The sequence below is a fragment of the Geotrypetes seraphini genome, chromosome 13 (assembly GCF_902459505.1).
Source record: "Geotrypetes seraphini chromosome 13, aGeoSer1.1, whole genome shotgun sequence".
NCBI lineage: Eukaryota > Metazoa > Chordata > Amphibia > Gymnophiona > Dermophiidae > Geotrypetes > Geotrypetes seraphini.
The window spans coordinates 56240298-56266192 of NC_047096.1; the positions used below are offsets into that span (position 1 = coordinate 56240298).

Genomic DNA, 25895 nt, shown 5'->3' on the forward strand with positions numbered 1-25895 from the left:
TATCGGATACAAAATAGAGGGTAGGGTTAAATGGTCTTTTGGAGGAGCGTAAACAGTGGAATGCTGCAGGGGTCTGTACTAGGACTGATACTATTTAACTTTTTTATAAACGATCTGGAAATTGGAACAACAAGTGAGGTGATTAAATTTGCAAATGACACTAAACTGTTCAAAGTTGTTAAAACGCATGCGGATTGTGAAACGTTGCAGGCGGACCTTAGGAAATTGGAAGACTGGGTGTATCAGTGGCAGATGAAATTTAATGTGGACAAATGCAAAGTGATGCATATTGGAAAGAATAACCCAAATAACCATTACCGGATGCTAGGGTCCACCTTGGGGGTTAGCGCCCAAGAAAGGGATCTGGGTGTCATTGTAGACAATATTATGAAACCGTTCGCTCAATGTGCGGCAGCGGCCATAAAACAAACAAGATGCTAGGAATTATTTAAAAAAGGGATGGTTAACAAGACTAAAGATATTATAATGCCCCTTATTGCTCCATGGTGCAACCTCATCTGGAGTATTGTGTTCAATTCTGGTCTCCTTATTTCAAGAAATATACAGTGGCACTAGAAAAGGTTTGAAGTCTACAAAATCCTGAGTGGAGTAGAACGGGTACGAGTGGATTGATTTTTCACTCTGTCAAAAATTAGAAATACTAGGGGACACTCGATGAAACTGCAGGGAAATAGTTTTAAAACCAATAGGAGGAAATATTTTTTCACTCAGAGAATAGTTAAGCTCTTGAATGCATTGCCAGAGGTTGTGGTAAAAGCGGATAGCGTAGCTGGTTTTAAGAAAGGTTTAGACAGATTACTAGAGGAACAGTTCATAGTCTATTATTAAGACATGGAGGAAGCCTCTGTTTGCCCTGTATTGGTAGCATGGAATATTGCTACTCCTTGGGTTTTGGCCAGGTACTAGTGACCTGGATTGGCCACCCTGAGAATGGGCTAGTGGGCTTGATGGACCATTGGTCTGACCCAGTAAGGCTATTCTTATGTTTTTATGTTCTTAATTTCCTAAAGCTTAAATACGAGTCAGATCTTAGAATCAGTGTACCAAAATCACGATCCCAAAAGGCTGCCTGATAAGCCAGAATTCGATTCAAACATCTTTTATATTTGCAACCCTTTACTGATGAAAATTCAAATAATCTAGACCTCGTACAGAATGCAAGGTGCCTGCAAACTTAAAATGATCAGGAAGATAAATTGGAACCAGACCATTTATTATCTTATAACATGTGCAGTCAAATGTAGTACTCTGGCCTTTATCTACAGTCAGTGTAAACGTCGGTAGTATTCCGAAATATGATCAAATTTATTTAAGTTGAATATCATACCTGATGGCTGTATTTTGGATGATCTGCATCCTTTTGATGTTCTTTTTACTTGTAGCTAAATAATCTAGAGTACTTAAAACTAAGGATTGGACCAAAAGTCTAAATACATCAAAAGTGAAATAAGGTCTGATCATACAAAGCTTCCATAACAAAAAGTCACATTTTTAAACTAATAATTAATTTGAGCATCTAAGGTAAGTTCTCGGTCTAGATAAACACCTAAAATTTTTATTGTCGAAAAGATGGGATACTCTACTCCATTCAATTTCACTGAATCTTCTTTAAGCTTGTTGGATGATAAAGCAAGAAAGAATTTGGTTTTATCAGGATTAAGTTTTAATTTGAAATCTGTCATCCAGTTTTCCTTCTTCATGACAATCGGTGCTTTGGAGCAGTGGTTCCCAAACCTGTCCTGGGGGACCCCCAACCAGTCAGGTTTTCAAGATATCCCTAATGAATATGCATGAGAGAGATTTGCATACCTGTCACTTCCATTATATGCAAATCTTGAAATCCTGACTGGCTGGGGGTCCCCCAGGACAGGATTGGGAACCACTGCTTTGGAGAAAGGAAAGGAGCTTCTAAGGAGGGAAATGTGCGTGCATGTTTCTCTGGATGAGAGTGAATTCTGTGGAAATCTCAGTGAAGGTAGAACACAGATGAGAGAATTCACTTTGGTTTTATGGTAGTTCCAGAGAGAAAAGGAAAGAGGTGCTACCCATTAATACCTTTTCCCCTTAGGTGTCACTCTGCATCTCAAATTGGCTCACTGGCTACCTGTTTCTAACCAAATAACATTTAAGATACTACTTATTGTCTTCAAAATCTGAAACTCAGGGAAACCCTATTCCTCTCTTGTTATTTGATCCCCCTACTGTTCCTCTAGATCATTTCACTCTTATTAACACAACCTATTAGTGGTTGGTTACTTTCTTTCATATACTCACCTTTGATACTATCTATTGGTCCATCTTCTCTGTATATGGTCCTGAACTTTGGAATAAGTTACCCATCTTAGCCTTTCTTCCTCCCTTCAGCAATTCAAAGTAGACCTTAAGACATTATTTTTCTCTAACACTTTTGCATGATGTCTTTAGCCTAGAGACATAAACAGTAGTTTGATCTGAACATCCCCCACCCCTGTTTTCCTATCGGGAATTGTAGTTCATACCCTGAATCCGTCTCTTTCTTATTCTACTCTTCTTTTCTTCTATCTTTCTTGCTCTCTTATGATTGATAAGCAATCTATATAACTGGATAAGACTTCTCAGTATACAAATAAGCAAAATATATATCTGGCTTATAAAGTAAGTAAAGTGTTCACATACACTCAGAATTATGAAATTTAACCAAGAGCGTTAGCTCCTATTGCCAAACCCACCGCCCCATCACTGTGTATGACACAGTTGAAAGCTAAGTGGGAACTTCTTTCTCTTTTTTGCCATTGAAAATTAGTTGAGCATTTGAACAGTATGTTCATTTCAAGTTCTTTTTCAAAATAAGTCATATACAGTGATGGGGCGGTGGGTTTGGCTATAGGAGCTAATGCTCTTGGTCAAATTTCACAATTCTGAGTGTATGTGAACACTTTACTTACTTTATAAGCCAGATATATATTTTGCTTATTTGTATACTGAGAAGTCTTATCCAGTTATACAATATTACTTTGACTTCTTTGCCCTTTAAGCTATGACAACACACACCCTCTACTACAGTGTTTTTCAACCTTTTTTGGGCAAAGGCACACTTGTTTCATGAAAAAAATCACGAGGCACACCACCATTAGAAAATGTTAAAAAATTTAACTCTGTGCCTATATTGACTATATATAAAGTAATTCACTTGAGTGCCACCGCCGCCATCGGGAACAGGCCGGCGCCAAGTTCTCCCTGCTTCTCTTCCCCGCGGGGCCGACCAACTCTCGCCACCCGTCGTCAATTCTAACGTCGGAGAGGACGTTCTAGGCCAGCCAGGCAGCGATTGGCTGGCCCAGAACGTCCTCTCCGACGTCAAAATTGACGCGAGTGGCGAGAGTTGGCCGGCCCCACAGGGAAAAGCAGGGAGAACTTGGCGCCGGCCTGTTCCCGATGGCAGCGGTGGCACTCAAGTGGCTAAAGAGCCGCAGTTTGCCGGCCTAGGGACAACACTGGAGGGTGGCCAGCTGTGCACCCCCTTGGGACGTAAACCCGGGGTGGGGCAGACCGCCCCCCCCACCCTGGTATGCCACTATACATACCTCACTCCCTCCCTATGACCAAAAATTCTCCTTTCTTCTATTCCCCGTGTACACAACCATCTCTTTCCCTCCCTTCCTCTCTCCAAAGTCCATGCCTTCTGCGTCCAAACACTCATTCCCTCCCCCACCTCAGCATCTCTTTCCCTCCCTTCCTCTCTCCCAAGTCCATTTCTTCTGTGTCCAAAAACGCATTCCCTCCCCCACCTCAGCATCTCTTTCCCTCCCTTCCTCTCTCCCAAGTCCATGCCTTCTGTGTCCAAAAACCCATTCCCTCCCCCACCTCAGCATCTCTTTCCCTCCCTTCCTCTCTCCCAAGTTCATGCCTTGTGTCCAAAACGCACTCCCTCCCCCCTTTTGTGTTCCGTGTTTGCCTCCCAGCCCATCTTTGCAACTTTCTCAGCAAAACGAAGCTCAAGCCGCGAGGCTTGTCTTCTGCTTCCTGCCTGCCCTGCCGCGCACAAATAGCCGAACGGAAGTATTCTCCGACGTCAGCGCTGACGTCGGAGGGCAGGCTTTGCTTAAGCCCTCCCTCCGACGTCAGCGCTTACATCGGGGAACGCTTGCGATCGGCTATATGTTAGCTGCAGGGCAGGCAGTAACAGAAGACGAGCCTCGCGGCTCGAGATGTATTGAACTCCGCAGGTCCCCCGTCCAGCTCTCTCCTGTCCACGTGGGGCGGACCGCCCCTCTCCCTAGACTGTGGCCTAGGATCCTGGGGGAGCCCGGGCCCCCTGTCGGCTCCGGGCCCCTGAATGCAGGACTGGTGGTACTGCCCTGATGGCAGCCCTGACCGTACGGCACACCAGGCAACATCTCGCGGCACACTAGTGTGCTGCGGAACAGCGGTTGAAAAACACTGCTCTACTATATTCAGTGTGACTTGATAAGCAATCTAGACATCTTCTTTGATAGGTGGGGTAAGCCCTAAATAAACTTGGAGGGAATGATGGAGCTGGTCCTGAGGTCTTTTGCTATATCAACCAACCCTCCAAATCCAGGGATACCCCTGAGGATGTATTACGTTTAAAAAAAATAAAAATAAATCCTAATAAATAAATAAATTTATAAATATTCTTTATTTATACTTTATATATATACTGGTTTATGTATAAGGAAAAGGAGAGATTTTACATATAAAATTAAAAAAAGAAAATCAATTAACCTATCAGGTCAAATAGTATTCAATATAATATTATCAATCTATCAATGTAAAGCCCACATTCTAGGATTTATTTACTGTCTTTTTGAAGGGATTCACTCAAGGCAGTGTACAGCAAGAATAAGTGAAATATAAGCAATAGACAATTACAACAATAAAGATACTCAAATAAATGGGGGAACGATCCAAGATGGCGGACATTTAGTGGTGGCATTCCAGCTGCTTCTTTTGCTTCTAAAACATACTGCTTTTTGCTGCCTTTGAGACGTTACCAACATGCCCCATACTAAGAGGAAAGGGACCGTGAGAGTATCTCAACCTGCTGCCCTTACCTCTTCACCAACGCAGCAAACTTTTCAGCGTTTCTTTGAGTCGTGGATCGCCACTGACCCTCGGGCTTCCCTATGGCGGCAGACTTCCGCGTTGGCTCTGAGTGAGGGAGCACTCAAGCCATTGGAACTGGAGACATCTTTGTCACCGCCTATGATCTCTGCACCGCTCTGTCCAGCAGGCAGGCAGATCAGCGACTCGTTCTTCGGAGGGTAGGAGGGAGTTACCCCGGAGCAGGTAGTGGGTGGAGCTACACTTTTGGCTGGAGAGCAGGGGAGGAAGAACTCTGAGGGAGCTGAAGCCTAAGCAAAAACCCCTTCAAACACCCTGGATATCCTTCTGGAGGCAATAAGGAGAATGGAAGAGAAGGTGGGGAAAACTGGTTCAGATGTGCAGGCATTGGTAACTAAAGTAGACTCCTTATTGTACACTTATTGAAAGATTTAAAAATGAATAAAGATTTATAAAAAAAAAAAAAAGTATTGAAAAAGTGAAACAGGAATGTTTAGAGAAGGTAGACTCTGAGACTATTCCTTTGAAAAATTCCATTACTACTATAATTAAAGACCAAACCATTCTTTCACGCAAGATAGAAATAATTGAAAATTATAATCATCGACTGAACTTGAGAGTAGTACTGAACAGTCCAAAATTTTTTCCATGTCGCCGATTGATGTCTTCAAAAAATTTCTGGTGGAGAATTTGTCTTTTCCACCAGAACAATTACCGCCTATAAATAAGACCTATTACTTGCCAACATCAAAAAGAAATAGTAGCTCAGAAGATTTGCTTGTTTCTGAAAATGTACCAGTTGATATTGATTTTCAAAATGTAACAGCAGTTTTGGAAAATTATTTTATGGATGAGAGGACAGAGCTACGTTAATTGTAAACTTTATATTTGAGCAAGATCTCAACTCAATAGGTAAATCTTTCTGTGGTCAACGTATATGGCTACACCATGATGTTACAAACCCAACACAAGAAAGGCATAAGCTATTTCTAGCAATGCGAGAAGATAGCTTATCCTTGCAAGTGCATAATTAAGTATATTGGTTTAAAATATGTTATTTATGCACCTGATCATCTTTTTGGACTTTAAGGGGTTAATCAGAGGTGGAGAGTCTAACTCTAAAAATTAAAATCTGGGGGGTAGACTTATTAAGCCTTTTTTCTTATATTTTAAATTTTACTTTGATTTATATCTCTGTAATTTAGATTGTTCCGCTCTATAATTTAGATCAGTCCTATAAATTGAGGTCTAGGAAGGAGTTATTTCCATTAAGATTTTGTTTTGCTCCAGATAAGAATGTGATTATTTTTTACACAATAGATTATGACTTTGTATTGCTTTAACAAGTTGTATCACTTGTGAATAATATGATAAAGAATAAAAATAAAATTAAAACAAGATATTCAAATAACAATGCAAAGTATGGTATAGTATGCTGTAATTACAATGTCAGCACAATAAAACATTTTATAAGACAGCCTAGAGTGTAAGCAAAGATGGAGCAGAAAGATAATATAGAGTAACAAGAGTATAAAAATAAGGGGACATTTAAAGAAGTTGCACTTGAGGTCAAAATGGTGCTTAAAAATTGTGTAATGGTGTGTTCTGCTTCCTGAAGTCTTAAGCGAAGCCTTTCAAGTAGTGCATTCCAGAGTGTGTGTATGTGGGGAGGGGGCACTTCAGATAAAGCTCACTTCATGTCCTTTGGGAAGAGAGTGGTTAGGGATACTTCCTGGGAGGACCTTAGTGACCTTGGAAGTGTAGAGAGGGAGATCCCGTTTTTTTCAAGTATCCTGGATCATTGAGAGCCTTGAAGATCAGACACAGTTTTAAATTTTGCCCTGTATTATACTGGTAGCCAGTAAAGTTGTTGCAAAACTTCAGTGCATTATCCTAGGACAAGCAGGCAGCATATTCTCACATATGGATGATATCATCCACAGAGCCCAGCACGGACTGTAAAAAGTGCACCGGCACTTTAAGAGCTTAAATGTTTTCAGTCTGCCTGCACGGCGCATGCACGAGTGCCTTCCTGCCCAGTGAGGGCTTGCAGTACCTCAGTTCTTCGTTTTCCGTGGAGTGAAGAAGTTGTGCTTTTCTAGTGCTGCATTGCCTTCCCTCAGTGCGTTCATTAGTGAGAATTATTTTCTCTTTCTATTTTTCCGTTGGAATTTTTCTTACTTTAACTTCATTTCATGAGTTTTTTTTTAAAGAAAGGAATTTTCTTAAATTCACTTTGTTTTCCCTCATCCCTCTTTGAAGCCCGGGGTCTGACGATTTTGTGCGGTGGGGTATTTTATTTCTCTTTGAAAATTGAGTTTGACTTAGCCGCTCACATTTTCCTGTCCATTTCGAAGGCATTGACTGGGTTTAATAAGTGTTTGTCAGTGTCAGCAGCATATTTCCATCACCAACCCACACAACTGATATATCCAGTGTTTGGGGCCTGAACATTGAGTAGATTCCTGCATTAGTTGTTCTATTCTTCTGAAGTATTCAATAAAGATCCAGGGACTTCTGCAGGAAAATTTTTTTTTGTCACATTATGGAAGAAAAGTCTCCATCCTCAGTACCACTGATACCTGCATCGACTTCGACATTAGCATTGGACATCCCTACTTCCGGGAAGCATACTAAGAAGCTAACCACTTCCCAACCAGGATTGCAGGCCTTGTCGGCATCTAGTCTCTCAATGATGACACTCTCTTTCTGTGCAGGCTGTGTCTCCTACAGGGCGTGCCTCCTGTTCGAGGTCACCCACCCCAAGGCACCCTGCTGCACCATTGATATTCACTCATTCTCAGGTATCGGTGCAGGATATTTGATCCAAGGTTGATGATTTTCTGCGCAAAGAGATTGGTGATATGTTCAAGCTAATCTCCTTGTCAGTGTCCACACTGACCTCATCGATACCAGCCCAGCTCGAGCATAGTTTTCACAGGCCATAAGGTACCGTTTCAGCCTCGACTCATACACATCGCTCTGCTTTGCATCACCATTCTTCAAGTCGATGGCGATGCTGGTCTTCAGAGCGTCCTTCTGTTTCCACAAGGCATCGATAATCCTCTTCTTCGGAGCATCGATCACCATCGAGACACAAACATTCTTCTTCATATCGAAGCTCTGCATCGAGACATTGAAGGTCTTTATCAGGGCACTGAAAATCTGCATCAAAGCATCAACGCTCTTCATCAAAGTACCAGTGTTCATCCTATAAACATCAACATATTCCTCAAAGCATGCATCTTTGCATTCATCTCAGTACCAACGATCTCCATCTTCAACTTCCTAAGGTCAGAACTGTTGTTGCAGAGACTCTTCAAACCTTGATCTGGACTCCGATTCATTTTCTGACTTGGAGTGGGAGGATAATTTATCAGCTCTAGGGTCATATGGAATCCCCTCTGAGCAGTCTCATTTTCTGCCTAGTAGAAGATCACCTCCTGAAGGGCTCTCTTTTACCAAATATATTAGGCAGTTGGATATGGAGCTGCTTGTTAATCTAATCTAATCTAAATCTTGGGTTTATATACCGCATCATCTCCGCAGATGGAGCTCGACACGGTTTACATGGTTAGGGAAGGAACGGAACTCCAGTGGAATTATATAAGTATGAGAGAAGAGAGGTTGGTGTGAGAGTGCCAGGAGCGGGACGGGGTTACGTTCTGGAGAAGAGCCAGGTCTTCAGATGCTTACGGAATGGTAGAAGGGGGCTCAAATTGCGGAGAGGGGAAGGGAGACTGTTCCAGAGCTGAGTGATTCTGAAAGGGAGGGAAGAGCCAAGTTTACCAACAAGGGAGATGCCTTTTAAGGAGGGGTAGGATAGTTTTAATTTTTGAGTGGATCTAGTGGAGGTTGGATTTGAGGAATTCCAGGATAGAGGGATAAAAGGAGGAAGGATACCGTGGAGGATCTTGAAGGTTAGGCAGGCACATTTAAAGTAGACCCTGGAAATAACGGGAAGCCAGTGGAGTTTGGATAGGAGCGGTGTGACATGGTCAAATTTACTTTTTGAGAAGATAAGTTTGGCCGCGGTGTTCTGGATTAGTTGGAGTCTGTGGAGGCTTTTCTTTGTTAAGCTTAGGTAAATGGAATTGCAATAATCCAATCTGGAGAGGATAATGGATTGTACGAGGACGGCAAAGTGTTTTTGGTGGAAGCAAGATCTCACTTTCCTCAGCATGTGAAGGCTGCAAAAGCATTTTTTTATCAGGGAGTTGAGGTGGTCGTTGAAGGATAATGATGAATCTATGGTGATGCCCAGAACTTTGCTAGAGAATTCCAGCTGTAGAGAGGAGCTTGTTAAACTAGAAGCAGCCATTGAACCCAGAGCTGAACTGCTGGAGGCGTTGTGTTAATTTTAAAAGCTCCTTGGGAGGTTCCTCAAAACCTTTCACAATCTTTTGAAATAGAAATGAGTGTTTTGTTTTGTTTTTGTTTTTTTATTTATAATTATACAATCTTATTTACAAGAATTAATTCTTGTTACATTGAATACAGGGAAGAAAATACAAATACAACATAATAATACTTTTACATCAATCATCATAATGATAAACCCCTTCTTAGACCACAATAATACTAGGGGGTGACCAAAGAGTGTTTAAAAAAAAAAAAAATTGGGAGACTCCACTCACAATGGCTTTAGCTCCTAGAAAATTGGACTCCCTTTATAGGATTATTTGACAGACTATAACTCCACCATCATTGCTGGTAGAATCTACCCTTAAAAAGCCATCTAGCTCCAGAGTCTATGCCACAGCCCCTTCAGGTCATAACTATGGACAGATTTGGCTGTCATCTCTATCAGAATTCCATGTTATCCAACAGAGTATTGAATTACAATTTCTTTGTCTTTTTAGTTCAAACAGCTAGGAAAATAATAGTATTGGAACAATACATTCCACCTGCCCTTATTTCTGAGTTCCAATATATCACTCGTGCTCTGCTACAAACTAGGTTTATGGCTCGTTCCATTTTTGATGCATTCGAGCTTTCATCCAGAGTTTCTACAATGGCCATAGCTAAGAGACGACATGCCTGGCTTTGCGTCTCTGATATGGACATAAATCTATAAGTCCACATGGCCAACATTCCTTATGTGGGAGAGGAGCTTTTTGGAGAGAAAATCGAATCTGCCATGCAGAAGCTTACCCAACATGAGCAGAGTTGGAATGTACTTAACAAAACTAAGAAGTCTCAATCGGCGAAGCCAGCTTGGAAACTGGCTTCCTATTCTTCTAAGGGTTTTAGAAGTCATACAGGAGGGTTAATCTCTTTATTTTGAATCTATTCCTCCAAACCACCCTCCAAGAGAGTCCTCTCTTACATCTCAACAGACATCCTTTCTTCTCCTGGAAATAAATGCTTTACTCCTACTCAGTGCCATAGAGGAAGTTCCTCCCACCCAGAAAAATCAAGGGCTTTACTCTAGGTATTTTCTAATTCCAAAGAAGACAGGAGATATACGTCCAGTTCTTGACATCCAAAATCTCAACAAATATCTCGTCAGGGAAAATTTTTGCATGTTATCTCTGGCAACATTATATCCCCTTCTAGATCAAAATGAATAACTATTCCCATTCATTCCATAGGAAGTTTCTTCAATTCCAATTAGCTCATCAACATTTTGGCCTGGTATCCTTTCCAAGAGGTTCGAAGTATATTTTCCAAAGTCTCAGCTACAACCCTCTCAATGTCTCCAATTTATAGGAAAATTGCAACACACAAATGCTATTCATTCATTTAAACCAACACTGTGGGTAAAAATAGATAAAGGTCCCTGTAGGTTACGGAGAAAAGACCTCAGTTTCTTCCAAGGGTCTTAGTGGAGTGATTTATGCCATTAGATGTCCTTGCAACAAGTTATATATTGGACAGATATCTCGACCTTTTAAAATTAGGATCATAGAACATAGATCCTGTTTTACCTGTTCTAAACTTGAGGCACCAAGTTTAATCATTCTTTTTCTGATATGCGATGTTGGATTATTGAACAGTTATGCCCTTCGAGCAAAGGAGGTGATTTTAAAACTTTTCTGAGGCAACACGAGCAGAAATGGATCTTCAGATTACACACTTGTGCCCCCAGTGGATTAAATGCTAAGATTGAATGGCGCGCTTTTTTTTTTTAGTTTTTTTGAACGTTGGAGAGATAAAGTGGTGTAGAGGGCCTGATTGGTTTCTTTTTTTCCCTCCAGAGCATTTTGATTGGCTAACTGTGACATCATCGCGGATTGATGTTAGACCTGGGCGAATTACAAGTCGCCATTTCCTTATGGACAATTTGTGAAGCGGTAGCTCTTGTTTGTATGGTGGGTGATGTGAGAATGTTTCACCTGCTATATGGGATCCTTATAGGATAGTAAGTTTATTTTCTTTTGCTTTTTAGAATTTCCCCTGATGCAGCAATTTTGCGAAACAGGGCCTTGTTGGGAATTCTGGATTTAACTACTCCTTCTGAATGCTTCAGATGTTATAACTTCGGGAGATTGCGATTCTACTATAACTGCTGAGATTTTGTATCGACACCAGTGGAAAGAAAACTTTATAAGATAAGTGCTGGTCTCCTATGCTTTAAACATATTTATTGATGCTTTGATGATAGACTAACTTGAATTAGTAAAAACGGAGTTTTTGCAGACCAAGGATGGTTTTGTTTTGTTTTTTGATAGCTTATATGCAATCATAGAGTTCCTCCAAGTGCCTAAGACCCTTGGAAGAAACTGAGGTCTTTTTTCCGTAACCTACAGGGACCTTTATCTATTTTTACCCACAGTGTTGGTTTAAATGAATGAATATCATTTGTGTATTGCAATTTAACTAATTGGATATTCAGCTTGCATTTATTTATTTTTGTCCAATTTATAGGAGCCATACTAGACACCAATCAGTTATGAGCTATCTTCCTCTACAGAGATAATAAAATATAATTCATCTTTGCAATCGAGTCTCCACCCTGCAAACACTACCAGCCAGAAAGATTATGCAACTCATAGGCCACATGGCGTCCACAGTCCATGTTACCCTATTCGCTTGTCTACATCTCAGGGTGCTCCAGTGGTCTCTCTGGCATCGCAATGGTCTTAAGCCTTCGGCCCTTTATCCAAGAAGATTAAGATCACTTCACCACTTCGAAAGTCTCTCCAGTGGTGGATGAATCCGATCACTTTCCCGGGTTCTACTCTTTCAGGTCCCTCCACATCAGACTTCTTAACACAGATGCGTCCTTGTATGCTTGTGGGGGCTCACCTAGGCAGTCTCAAGACGAAAGGATTTTGGGATTCACAAGAGAAATCATTACACATCAACTTGTTGGAATTAAAAGCCATTCTAAATGCTCTCATTACCTTTCAAGATGCTCTGTCCAACCACGTTGTACTAGACCGAATGGACAACAAAGTTGCGATGTACCAGCTCTCTCTTTCTTTGTCAAGAAGCCAAACGTATCTGGAATTGGGCGATTCCTTTCAACATATTTCTAAAGGCTGTATATGTTCAAGGAAATCAGAATATCTTGGCTGGCAAGCTCAGCAGGTTCCTCCAGCCACACAAGTGGACTCTCAGTTCCAGTTATGAGGAACTCCACAAACAAGACCTGTTTGCATCTCCCCTCAATCATAAGTTGCCTCAGTTTTGCTCCAGACAATACTCTGCAATGCCTCCTTTATGCATTTCCATCAATTCATAACATAAGAATAGTCTTACTGAGTCAGACCAATTCTGAAGACCTTGGTCAAACTCAAGAGAGAATCAGCTACCATGATCCTGATAGTTCCTCGGTGGCCCAGACAATCTTGGTTCTCACTTCTACTTCTGCTAACTATCAAGGATCCGATGCCACTACAGATCTTTCCATCTCTGCTCACATAGAGTCATGGGTCCATATTACATTCCATCCTTCAGTCTCTACACTTGATAGCTTGGTACCTTTTGGTGTAACTTTGACAAATTGTCATCTTTCTGATGCTGTTCAAGCCATTACTGCTGCATCCAGAAAGCCATCTACATAGCAATGCTATCAACAGAAGTGGACATGTTTTACTTCCTGGTGTTCTCTTCATTACATAGAACCTTAATCCTCTTCCTTCAGTTATGGATTACCTTCTCCATCTTTCCACTTCTGGTCTCAAAACTACTTCGGTTGGAGTTCACCTCAGTGCTGTTAGTGCTTTCCACTCTCCTGTTAACAATAAACCTCTAGCACAGGGGTAGGGAACTCCGGTCCTCGAGAGCTGTATTCCATTCGGGTTTTCCCAATGAATATGCATTGAAAGCAGTGCATGCAAATAGATCTCATGCATATTCATTGAGGAAATTCTGAAAACCCAACTGGAATACGGCTCTCGAGGACCAGAGTTCCCTACCCCTGCTCTAGCAACTCATCCTTTGGTTTCTAGATTTATGAAAGTACTTTTTAATGCCAAACCTCCGCTGAAACCACCTCCACTTGTTTGGGATCTTAATGTAGTACTTGCCAAGTTGATGAATCCCCTTTTGAGCCACTAGCGTCAACTCTTCTCAAGTTCCTCACTTGGAAATATTTCTTGATCGCTGTCACTTCTGCTCGTCGAGTCAGTGAACTTCAAGCATTGGTTTCTGACCTACTGTATGCAGTATTTCACCATGACAAGGTGGTTCTCCACACTCATCCTAAATTTCTTCCAAAAGTTGTCATGGAATTACATCTGAATCAATCCATTGTGCTACCAGTCTTCTTTCTGAAATCTCATTCTCATCCTGGAGAAGCAGCTCATCTTACATTGGACTCTGTATGCATGCCTTGGCATACTACCTGCAGAGGACTAAGCCACACAGGACTTCACCTCAATTGTTCGTCTCCTTTGATCCTAACAAATTGGGCCAGCCTGTTACCAAGAGAACTATTTCCACATGGCTAGCGGCATGTATATCCTTCTATGCTTCGGCTGGGTTGCAACTTGAGGGGTGTGTTATGGCACACAAAATTTGAAAGATGGCAATCTCAGTGGCTTTCTTATGATCCACTCCTATTGATGAAATTTGCAAAGCAGCCACTTGGTCCTCAATCCACATTTTCACATCTTATTACTGTCTAGAATCTTATTCCAGACGAGATGGACATATCGACCAAGCAGTATTACAGAATCTATTTTCTTTTATTGACCAACTCTTCTCTCCATCCCATTGCAGTAAGCTAGGGAGTTCCATATGTGAGAATATGCTGCCTGCTTGTCCTAGCTTAAAGCAGCTACTTACCATAACAGGTGTTATCCAGAGACAGTAGGCAGATATTCTCACATCCCACCCACCTCCCTGGTTGGCTTCATAGCTTGCTTACGAAACTGAGGTGCCACGAGCCCTTGTCGGGTGGGAAGGCACTTGCGCATGCGCAGTGCAGGCAGACTAAAAGTTTTTAAGCTCTTAAAATGCCGGTGCACTTTTCACTGTCCGTGAATGACGTTACCCATATATGAGAATATCTTCCTGCTGTCTCCGGATAACACCTGTTAACTGTGCTTTACAGTAATTCAGCCTTGATGTTGTCATGGCATGCACAAGTGAGACAAGACTTGCCTTTTCAGTGTAAAGAGAGAGGCTGCATAGTTGATAGAAATAGCTCTTGAAGGTTACTTGGATTAGGGGTAATAAAGTATTGAATCTAGCTGTATTTCAAGGTTCCTGACTTGTGATTTGAGGGGGAGTTCATATTCTCCAAAGGAGATTTTGATGTTGCGTATGAGCCCTCTTGTGTTAGGGACCCATAGAAGCTCGGTTTTACTTGGATTCAGGTAAAGTTAGTTTTTAGCCCATTGTTGAATCGATGTTAGGTATCCAGTTTATTCAAAGCTGTGGGTAAATCAGGTTCCGTGAGTATGAGTAACTGCACATCATCTGCGTAGATGTAGAACTGAGTGTCCATTGACCAAATCTGCTTGGCTAGTGGCTTGAGGTAGATATTGAGCAGAAAAGGTGATAGTATCAATCCTTGTGATTCCCCCACTGGTCAGTGCCCATGGTGGCGATGAGGTGCAGCTAAACAGCATGGACTATTCTCTGTGTGATAGGATCTGAACCAAGCAAGTACTGGTTCCATGGATATCTCTTTCTGCTAGTTTTTGCTAATGTCAAAAGCTACTGATAAATCTAGCAGTACTAACACCAAGGCAAATCCCATGTCTCAGTTTCTGTGAAGATCATCTAGTAGGGATAAGACCGTTTCTTTTTGATAACTGGGTCTGAATCCAGATTGACATGGATCTAGACCACTATTCTTCAACTGCCGATCCACAGAAAATTCCTGCCGGTCCGCGCAGGGCTGGCAAAATCGGATTGGGACCATCAGCAGTGTCTGAGCTGCAATGGCAAGGAGCAGCATCAGCGGCATCCACCCCCCCATGAAGCAATTCAAGTTCGGCAACGGGCCTCCTCCCCCCAGCATCAACAGCACTTCAGATCGGCAACGCAGTGCTCAGCCCAAAGCTTCCCTCTGACTCAGCTTCTTGTTTCCGCCCAGGCAGTTCGAGTCAGAGGGAAGCTTTGGACTAAGCACCGTGTTGCCTTTCTGAAGTGCTGTTGATGCTGGGGGAGAAGGAGGCCCGTTGCCGATCTTGAGTGTCATTGTGGGTGGGGGGAAGGGGGTGTTGCCGATCTTATTGCCAAAATCGGAAAGAAAGGTGAGAGAGATGGGCCTGTGGTGGATGGAGAGATTGAGAGAAGGGGCAGATTGTGGAAGTGGGGAGAAAGGTGTAACCCACACTGTGGTCCGACCGGGACTCCACAGCACTCCAAGTGGCTACATTGAACAAAAACACTAGCATGTGACCCGGCCTGGAGTCATCCTGCAGGACTGGACTGACACAGTTCAGGAACAATAATCAAAACTGCATAAGTAGAGTTATGAACCAAAATCTTTCACTTTTACTTATCAAAATAATAATGTCAGGATAGCCTAAACCAAGATGAGTTTGGCAAAAGTAAAAATTCAAACAAGCCAAACTTCAAAGAGAAGGGAGAAATAAACAGTTCAAAATAAAGTCCAAACTTTCACCTTCTTATTGACTCAGTCAATACTGCAACTGAGGTTAAAGCTCTCCTCAGTGCTTGCACAGCCTGCTTTCATGCAGGTGATCCAATCCACAAAATAAAGTTATTTGCATTGGTTTCCACAATTCACAGTCCTTCAAAATAAAGCCTCCGGCAGCCTACAGATATCACTGCCAGGCAAAGGAGAGTGCCTTAGGCTTGCTAAGAAAAAGCATCAATAATGGCTATCAAAATTCCCTCCCTGGGTGACAGCAAGCCTCTCCCCAGAGACACTTTCAGCTTTATGACGAAAACAAAATACTGAGCTCCAAAACAACTGGCTCCAAAATCAATCAGTTCCAGCAACAAACAATCTCAAAAACAAAACTTACTGTTTGCAGCTATTGCCTGCAGCTGGTGGTCAAACCAACATTCATGGCTTCAGGTGAGTTTTCCCCAACTTCAGAAAGATCTTCTTGGATTTCCATGGGCGACTCTGCATCAGAAAAAGACAATTTCTCGGCTTGTCCAGCTTCTTCCACCTCCATAGGTGTAGGTTTATTGCACCTGTTTGACCCAGGGAGATCCTCAGGGAGAAAAGGTTTGAACCTTCTCTCTAGCCTGCCTGTCTGTCTGTACTCCACTGCTGGCTTTTGTATTTTAGGGCCGCGCCCTAACCTGGCTGAGTCAGCAGGGCTCAAGGTAGCACTTGGGCTCCTCCGTTGGTGACCTGAATATTTATCACCTAATACATTTTCAGAAAGATCAGGCTCCCCCTGGTGGTTAACTGGAAAATTGTCAGGTTCAGGAACAGGCCGCATTTTGCCAACTCCCTTCCTGGCTTTCTTTTGTACCCTGGCTTCTGTCCTAACTGGGACCATGGCGGGCCTGATCACAAGGGGGAGAGAGAAGAGGGCAGATGATGGACGTGGGGAGAAGGGAGAGCAAATGCTGAATGGAAGTGGAGAAAGAGAACACATACTGGATGGAAGGAGGGATAAAGAAAAAGGACATATAGGGGAAGAAGATAGAGTTAGTGAGATAGTGGAGGGGTGAAGGAGAGGGGGGTGGCATGCTGTGGGTAGACACAGTGAAAAGAGGGAAACTGAGGACTGCATAGTAAGAAAAAATTTAATTTAGATGGAGGCAGAAAATAAAGAAGGAAGACCAGAGAAGGAAAGGGAAAAGAGAGAACATAAGAAGTTGCCTCCGCTGAGTCAGACCATAGGTCCATCCTGCCCAGCGGTCCGCTCCCGCGGTGGCCCATCAGGCCCATCGCCTGAGAAGTGGTCTATACCTATCTATACCCTTCAATCCCTTTTTCTTCAAGGAATCTATCCAAACCTTCTTTGAAACCATTTAATGTTTTGCTGCCTACAACAGCCTCTGGGAGCGCGTTCCATGTATCCACCACCCTCTGAGTGAAAAAGAACTTCCTAGCGTTTGTTTTAAACCTGTCCCCTTTCAATTTCTCCGAGTGCCCCCTTGTACTTGTGGTGCCCCTTAATTTGAAAAATCTGTCCCTGTCTACTTTTTCTATGCCCTTCAGGATCTTGAAGGTTTCTATCATGTCTCCTCTAAGTCTCCGCTTTTCTAGTGAGAAAAGTCCCAACTGCTTCAATCTGTCGGTATATGGGAGATTTTCCATTCCCTTTATCAGTTTAGTCGCTCTTCTCTGTACTCCCTCAAGTACTGCCATGTCCTTCTTGAGGTACGGCGACCAGTACTGGACACAGTACTCCAGATGAGGCCGTACCATTGCACGATAAAGCGGCATGATGACTTCCTTCGTCCTGGTCGTAATACCCTTCTTAATGATACCCAACATTCTGTTTGCTTTCTTTGAGGCTGTGGCGCACTGCGCCGATGCCTTCAGTGTTGCGTCTACCATCACTCCCAGGTCTCTCTCCAGGTTACTGACCCCTAGCGGTGTTCCCCCCATTCTGTACGTGAACATCGGGTTCTTTTTCCCCACGTGCATGACCTTGCATTTCCCTATGTTAAAGCTCATTTGCCACTTTTCAGCCCACTTTTCCAGCTGCGTTAGATCCTTTTGGAGATCTTCGCAGTCTTCCCTCGTTTGAGCCCTGCTGTATAGTTTGGTGTCATCTGCAAATTTAATGACCTCACACTTGGTTCCCGCCTCTAGGTCGTTTATGTAAATATTGAACAGGAGCGGTCCTAGCACCGACCCCTGCGGAACTCCGCTCGTGACCCCTTTCCAGTCTGAGTAATGGCCCTTTACTCCAACCCTCTGCTTCCTGTTTGCCAGCCAGTTTCTGATCCATCGGTGGATCTCCCCTTGCACCCCGTGGTTCCATATCTTCTTAAGCAGTCTCTCGTGTGGTACCTTGTCGAAGGCTTTTTGGAAGTCAAGGTAAATGATGTCTATAGATTCCCCTTTATCCACCTGGTTGTTCACCCCCTCAAAGAAGTACAATAAGTTGGTGAGGCATGACCTGCCTTTGCAGAAGCCATGTTGACTCGGTTTTAGTTGCCCATTTTTTTCGGTGTGTTCACAGATGCTGTCTTTAATTAGTGCCTCCATCATCTTTCCCGGGACTGAGGTCAGGCTCACCGGCCTGTAGTTTCCTGGGTCGCCCCTTGAGCCCTTCTTGAAGATGGGCGTTACATTTGCTATTTTCCAATCCTCCGGGATCTCTCCAGTTTTTAAGGATAGGCTGTATATCTGTCGAAGTGGCTCCGCTATTTCGTTTTTTAGTTCCTTGAGTACCCTTGGGTGAATGCCGTCCGGACCTGGCGATTTGTCGCTCTTTAGTCTGTCTATCTGCCTGAGTACATCTTCTTGGCTTACCTCTAAATTGACCAGTTTATCATCTTGGTTTCCTATTGCGATCTCCTCGGGTTCCGGAATGTTGGTTGTATTCTCCACCGTGAAGACTGACGTGAAGAACTCATTTAACCTGTCAGCTATCTTTTTCTCTTCTTTTACTACTCCCTTTCTATCTCCATCATCCAGTGGTCCCACTTCTTCTCTTGCCGGTTGCTTCCCCTTGACGTATCTGAAGAACGACTTGAAGTTTGTTGCTTCCTCTGCCAGTCTCTCTTCGTATTCTCTTTTTGCTTTTCTAACCACTCGGTGACACTCCTTCTGGTGTTCTTTGTGCACTTTTTGGTTCTCCTCTGTTTGGTCTTTTTTCCATTTTCTGAACGATGTTTTCTTGTCGCTTATCGCCTTCTTCACTGCATTTGTTATCCACACTGGGTTTTTTGTTCTATTTTTTTTTGCACCCTTTCCTGAACTTGGGGATGCACAGGTTTTGCGCTTCGTGCACAGTCCCCTTGAGTAAGGTCCAGGCTTTTTCTACGGATTCCATCTTCTCTATGTTGCCTTTGAGTTTCTTTCCCACCATTTCCCTCATGGCTTCATAATTTCCTTTTTTGAAGTTGAGTGCCGTCGTTGTGGATCTTTTCCCTTTTGATGATCCAATTTCTAGCCTGCACTGGATCGTGTTGTGATCACTGTTACCTAGCGGGGCTAATACTGTCACCTCCTTTGCTGGCCCCCCTAGTCCGTTGAAAATTAGGTCAAGAGAGGCGTCACCCCGTGTTGGTTCCGTAACCAGTTGCTCCATGAAACAGTCCCTCATGACCTCTATGAAATTGGTCTCTCTTGCGCAGTTTGAGTGCCCAATACTCCAGTCTATCCCAGGATAGTTGAAGTCCCCCATCACCACCACATTTCCGCTTCTGCATACCTGCCTTAGTTCCGCCTCCAGGTCCTGGTCGATTTCTTCAGGTTGTCCAGGTGGGCGGTAGTACAGACCCAATTTAATGTCTGCCCCAGTTCCTCCCTGTAGCTTAACCCATAGTGATTCCAAGCCATCCGCCCGTACTGTTGTTTCCATCCTGGTTGAAGGTATGGAGTCTTTTATGTACAGCGCTATTCCTCCACCCTTTTTATGTGCCCTGTCTCTCCTGTATAGTTTGAACCCTGGTATGGCCACATCCCATTGATTTTCCTCAGTCCACCACGTTTCTGTAACTCCAATTATGTCTAGGTCCTTTTTGCTGGCAGTGATTTCTAGTTCTCCCATTTTGGCCCTCAGGCTCCTAGCATTTGTGTACAGGCAGTTTAAGACCCAGTTTTTTGCCCTCTCTTTTTGCTTTCCTCGTGTTTTGGTACTCCTGCAGTCCTCCTCATGGTTTGCCAGCCCTCGAGCTTCATCCTCCTCCTGCTGCTGTGTGTCTGTGACGTCCTCAGCCTGTATCCCCTGCACCTCTTGTTCTCTTAATTCCCACTCAGTTCTGGGCTCTATTTCACAAAGTCTTTGCCCCTCTGGCTCCTGTTGTTCTGTGTTGGTGCCGCTTACGAGTTCCATTTGTGCCCTCGGTCCCTGCAATGCGTCCTTAGGTCCTTTTTCAAAACATACACACTCAGTCCCAAGTCCTCCTTTACTATGTCCCAGGTCAGTATCCTTGTCAGGTACTGATGTCCGATGTGTCGAGGTCAGATCGACTATCGGCTTTCCCCTTTTCTTCAGTTTAAAGCCAAGTCTATGACGTTCTGGACGTTGCGTGCCAGCATCCTCGTCCCAGCTGTGCTAAGGTGCAGTCCATCTCTTCTGTAGAGCTTGTTCTTCCCCAAGAACGTAGTCCAGTTCCTAACAAAGTGGAATCCCTCCTCATCGCACCATCTCCTCAGCCAAGCGTTAATTGCTTGTAGTTCGCTCTGTCTCCTTGTGTCCGCTCTTGGTACTGGCAGGATCTCTGAGAAGGCTATCCTCCTTGCCCTTAGTCTCAGTTTCCTCCCCAGGATCCTGAACTGGTCAGTTAGTGTAGTCCTGTTGAAGCTTCTCCTGCTGATGTCATTAGTTCCGATGTGGATCACTACTGCTGTGTCCTCCGTCTCGGCTCCCTCCAGGATCCTCTCGATATTGTTGATGATGTCCTTTGTTCTTGCCCCCGGGAGACATGTTACCAGTCTGTCCTCTCTCCCTCCGGCTATGTGACTGTCTACTCCTCTCAGGATTGAGTCTCCAACCACGATAGCTGATCTCCCCTTCTTCAACTGTCTCTCTGGTCTCAGATCTGTGTCATATGTGCATTCCATTTGTCCGTCCTCTGGGTTCAGCTGTGTCTCCGCCCCTGGTCTCAGGTCTGTGTCATCTGCGCAGTGCACTAGTCCATTCTCCTGGCTCTGATGGGTCTCCTCCTCCTCTGTCTGCCCAGGTCCTCCGCAAGGTCCTATTCCCATGGTGTCTGGTGGTTCCTGTCGTCCAACTGTCGGTTCTCTCCTGGTGTGTTGGTGTTCTCGTGCCTCCACCATCCTGCAGGCCTCCTCAATGAACTCCTCGAGTTCCCTAACTTGTTCCGCGATGTGGCTCTCTCTGGTGGTGTCTTCAGTTTCCCAGCATTGCTCCTCCATGGTGCAGAGTCCCTCCAGCTCCTGGACTCTAACCTGCAGTCTCCCGACCTCCTGTTTCAGGCTATCCAGTTCCTGGCATCGACCACATATGTATGCCTGCCTCCCCGAGGGGAGGTAGTCATACATATGGCACCCGATGCAGTATACTGGGTAGCTCAGCTGGGTTCCCACATCCTCCATTGCTCCTTTCTCTTTCCTATGTCCCACGGTGTGAAAGGATTGTGCCCGGCGCGCAGCTAGCTGAAAGAGTAGAAAGAGAAATGAGAAGTGAGAAGAGGGGAAGTACCTGTGATATAATTGTTAGATATCGCTGCTGTGCTGCCTGGGCTCCTTCTTTAGGCTCCTTCGCAAAGGCGCTCTCGCTAAGGCGGGCGCCTTTGCCGCTCGCCTTCGCCGCGCGCCGAACGGCCGCGCGCTGTTGGCTCGCCCCCTCTTAAGGGGGAGTCTGGGCTGAAGCCGCTGACGCGGTGGGGGTGGGCGGAGCTACCTCTCGCCTGCCCCTGGCTCTCTGCTGGTTTGTCGGCTTTCCCCTTGCGCTGGCCCGCTGAAAAGTTTGTTTCTCTGCTCCTCGCCTGCCCTTCTCCTCTCCTCGCCTGCCCCTTTCCTCTCCTCCGACGCTGAAGCCAGAGATGCCAGAGAATGGAGAAGGAAACAGAGATATCAGATTTTTATTTTTTTTTTAAACTTATTTATTCATTTTAAATCAAACAAGTGTACACAATTATACCAGTACGTAACAAACATATAACACTTGAAAATCTTATTCAAATAATCATAAAATATAAAAATTACCACCCATCCCACCCATCCACCCTCAATTATTATAAACAAATTTCAAATGAATCATATCATATTTAAATATATAAATATTTCTCCCCCTAAACCCCCCCCCAATAAATATATATACCTAACAAAGGAAAATGATGTTCACTCATTACAATAACTTTCTAATGGCCCCCAGATCTTCTTAAAATTATCATAGATTCTTTTCTGCAAAGCAATTGCTCTTTCCATTTTATAAATATGACAAAGTGAATTCCACCAAAAAGAATAATTAAGATTATTATAATTTTTCCAATTATTAGTGATATGCTGAATTGCGACTCCTGTCATTATTAATAAAAGTTTGTTATTATACGATGAAATCTGACATTTTTTCCTCATATACATATCAGATCTGAGCGGAGGAAATGAGAAGAGAGAGATGCTAAAAACCACAGGGGGGAGGGAAAGAGAGATGAAAGGAGAAAGATGCCAGATCATGAGGGAACAGAGGGAAGATGATGGATGCCAGACCAAAGGGGGGGTCTACAGGAGAGATGGCAGGGGGAGACAGACAGTTTCTGGAAGGGGCAGACAGTGGATGGAACAGGCAGATGCTGGATTGAAAAGACAGGGCAGACGCTGGAAGGAAAAGAGTGAAAAGAAGATAAAAGTAGAAACCAGAGACAATAAAAGGTAGAAAAAAATCATTTTATTTCTATTTAGTCATTAGAATATATCAGATTTGAAATATATATCCTGCTAGAGACATAACTGGTGACTGCAAAGCCCAGGCAGTGCTTCTTTAGCTTCCAGCTGGCTTAGGGCTCTCTCTGACCAGGGGGCACTTCCCTAACACTATTCCTGTCATGTGTGACTGTTAGCATGATATTTCTATGTAGCATTCTGTAATAATTTGGCTTGTTCAGTTTTCTTGATAGTAGAGGGGATATATGTGAAGGGGAGGGGAGACAGGGGTTTTGTTGGTCCTTGCTCTGTATATTTGTATTTATAAAATGACAATTGTACAGAATATTGTTTCTTTTTATACTTTAATAAAATATGTTCAATATAAAATCATAACTGAGGCTTGTGTGGATGGGATCAGATGATTTGCAGGGATCGAGCTCGCGGAGACGGGGTGGAAATGTGTTTTTTCAAATTTCAGTCTTAGTAGTTTGCCAGTCCACAAAATAATTCTTTTATTTCTGCCGGTCCATGGGTGTAAAAAGGTTGAAAAACACTGATCTAGACAGTTTCTCTCTTCCAGCCAGTCATTGAATTAAGTACAGACTGTTTATTCTATAAGTTTTCTTAGAAATAGGATGTTAGATACTGGCTGATAACTTTCCAGTTTGTTCTGATCAAAGTTGTTCTTTAGCAAATGATGCACCAATGCCCTTTTTAATACTGTTAGTAGTTGCCCATTTGAAAGAGAAGCATTCACAATTTTTGTGGCGCCTTCTATAAGGTCCCTGCTAGCCTACTTTGATGGACAGGGGTCAAGGGAGAAGGTACTTGGTTGAAGGTCTCTTAGGATTTTGTCAAGGTCCTCCTGTGTTATTGGGTTAAAAGACTGTCAGGAAGGGGAGAATTTCTGAGCTCCTGGTTATCTGATTGTAGACTGGGTGGGACTGCTTGTAAATCCTGGTGGAGTCTTTGAATTTTGTTGGCAAAGTATACAGCAAAATCATCACACTTCAGTTTTGACTGGGCCGGCTAGGAGTTGCAGTAGGAGTGGGAGTTGCAGTAGGCTGTTTACTAGAGAATGACTTGGTAATCATTTGCTTTCTTAGCTGCCACTGCACATTGAACTGAGGGTTTCAATGTATCCTCAATGATGACACCTTTTCCTGAGCAGTGACTCCTAACTTGGAACCCTGCATCTTGTAGCTATAGTTTGGATTGCTCTTTCCCACATGCATCACTTTGCACTTGTTCACATTAAACATCTCCCATTTTGACACCCAGTCTAACAAGGTCCTCTTGCAACTTTTCACAATCCTCTTGCAATTTAACAACTTTGAACAACTTTGTGTCATCAGCAAATTTAATTATCTCACTAGTTATTCCCATCTCTAGATCATTGATAAATATGTTAAAAAGCAGCAGCCCCAGCACAGACCCCTGGGGAGCCCTACAATTTACCCTTATCCATTGAGAATATTGACCATTTCTACCTACTGTGTTTTTTTGTCTTTCAACTAACTAGTTCTTAATCTATAATAGAACATTATTATTATAATTTTGTTGAAATTTATACTGTTATACTGTTCTGTCACCCAAGGGCTTTTTTTTTTTTTTTAAATTACTTATCCCTGAACTTCTCCACTTGCCGTGCTGTCATCTAAGGACACAGGGTGCGCAGTGCGCCTCAATACAGGGTATTTCATGCTACAAACTCATACACAGACATGGAATTTAATCAAAATAATTTTTATTCAATTAACTTGAGGTTCAAATTAGAATTAAGATTACATTGCCAATTATATTCATTACCAATTTCTGTGTATAGGAGGGACCATCTCTTCCAAGGCCAAGTGGCCCATATGAAAAGAGAGGATTCCCCCCCCCCCCCCGAACAAAAGCTGGTGCTTACTTATGTACTCTTGCAATGACCAATATTACATCACTCCAATCTACCAATGGTCAGCCAACAGATGCTGTACTTAAATTCCTAACAGCGCAACAAAATATATGGCAGTACTATATATATCTCATTCTATAAGAACATAAGAATTGCCACTGCTGAGTCAGACCAGTGGTCCATCATGCCCAGCAGTCCGCTCACACAGCAGCCCTCTGGTCTAAGACCAGCACCCTAACTGAGACTAGCCCTACCAGCGCACGTTCTTGTTCAACAGAAACTTGTCTAACTTTGTCTTGAATCCTTGGAGGGTGTTTTCCCCTATAACACCCTCTGGAAGGGCGTTCCAGCTTTCTACCACTCTGGGTGAAGAAGAACTTTCTTACGTTTGTACGGAATCTATCCCCTTTCAACTTTAGAGAGTGCCCTCTTGTTCTCCCTACCTTGGAGAGGGTGAACAACCTGTCCTTATCTACTAAGTCTATCCCCTTCAGTACCTTGAATGTTTCGATCATGTCCCCTCTCAATCTCCTCTGTTCGAGAGAGAAGAGGCCCAGTTTCTATAATCTTTCGCTGTACGGCAGCTCCTCCAGCCCCTTTATACCAACAAACAGAATGTAAGTCCTGGATATATATTGGTATCTTAAACTCTCACGTGGGTGTGTGAAGAAGCCTCAGCCCCACCACTCCACCGCTATGATACTTTCTAACAGCGGGAAGAATTATGTGGTGCTTATCATCGGCTTCATCATATAGCATATAGAGTTGGATGATAGGAATAGCCTCGGGAGACCCTTGATAAAGCATGGGAGTGTGAAACATGTCAGGTCACAGCTCCCGGGTTAGGCTGATATAAAGATAAGTGCCAAAAAATATATACTGAAATCTATACTATAGAGTATTTATAATATTTAAAACTATTTAATAAATTATTCATTAAAGATAAACAGGAATAGAATGATGAAGCCGATGATGAGCACCACATAATTCTTCCCGCTGTTAGAAAGTATCATAGCGGTGGAGTGGTGGGGCTGAGGTTTCTTGATACACCCATGTGAGAGTTTAAGA

General features: G+C 43.3%; 1 protein-coding gene across 2 annotated transcripts in view; it reads left to right on the top strand.

Annotated features, from left to right (window-relative positions):
- Positions 1 to 25895, top strand: part of CNTNAP1 (contactin associated protein 1) — a 412393-nt gene that overhangs the window by 159623 nt on the left and 226875 nt on the right. The window lies entirely within an intron of this gene.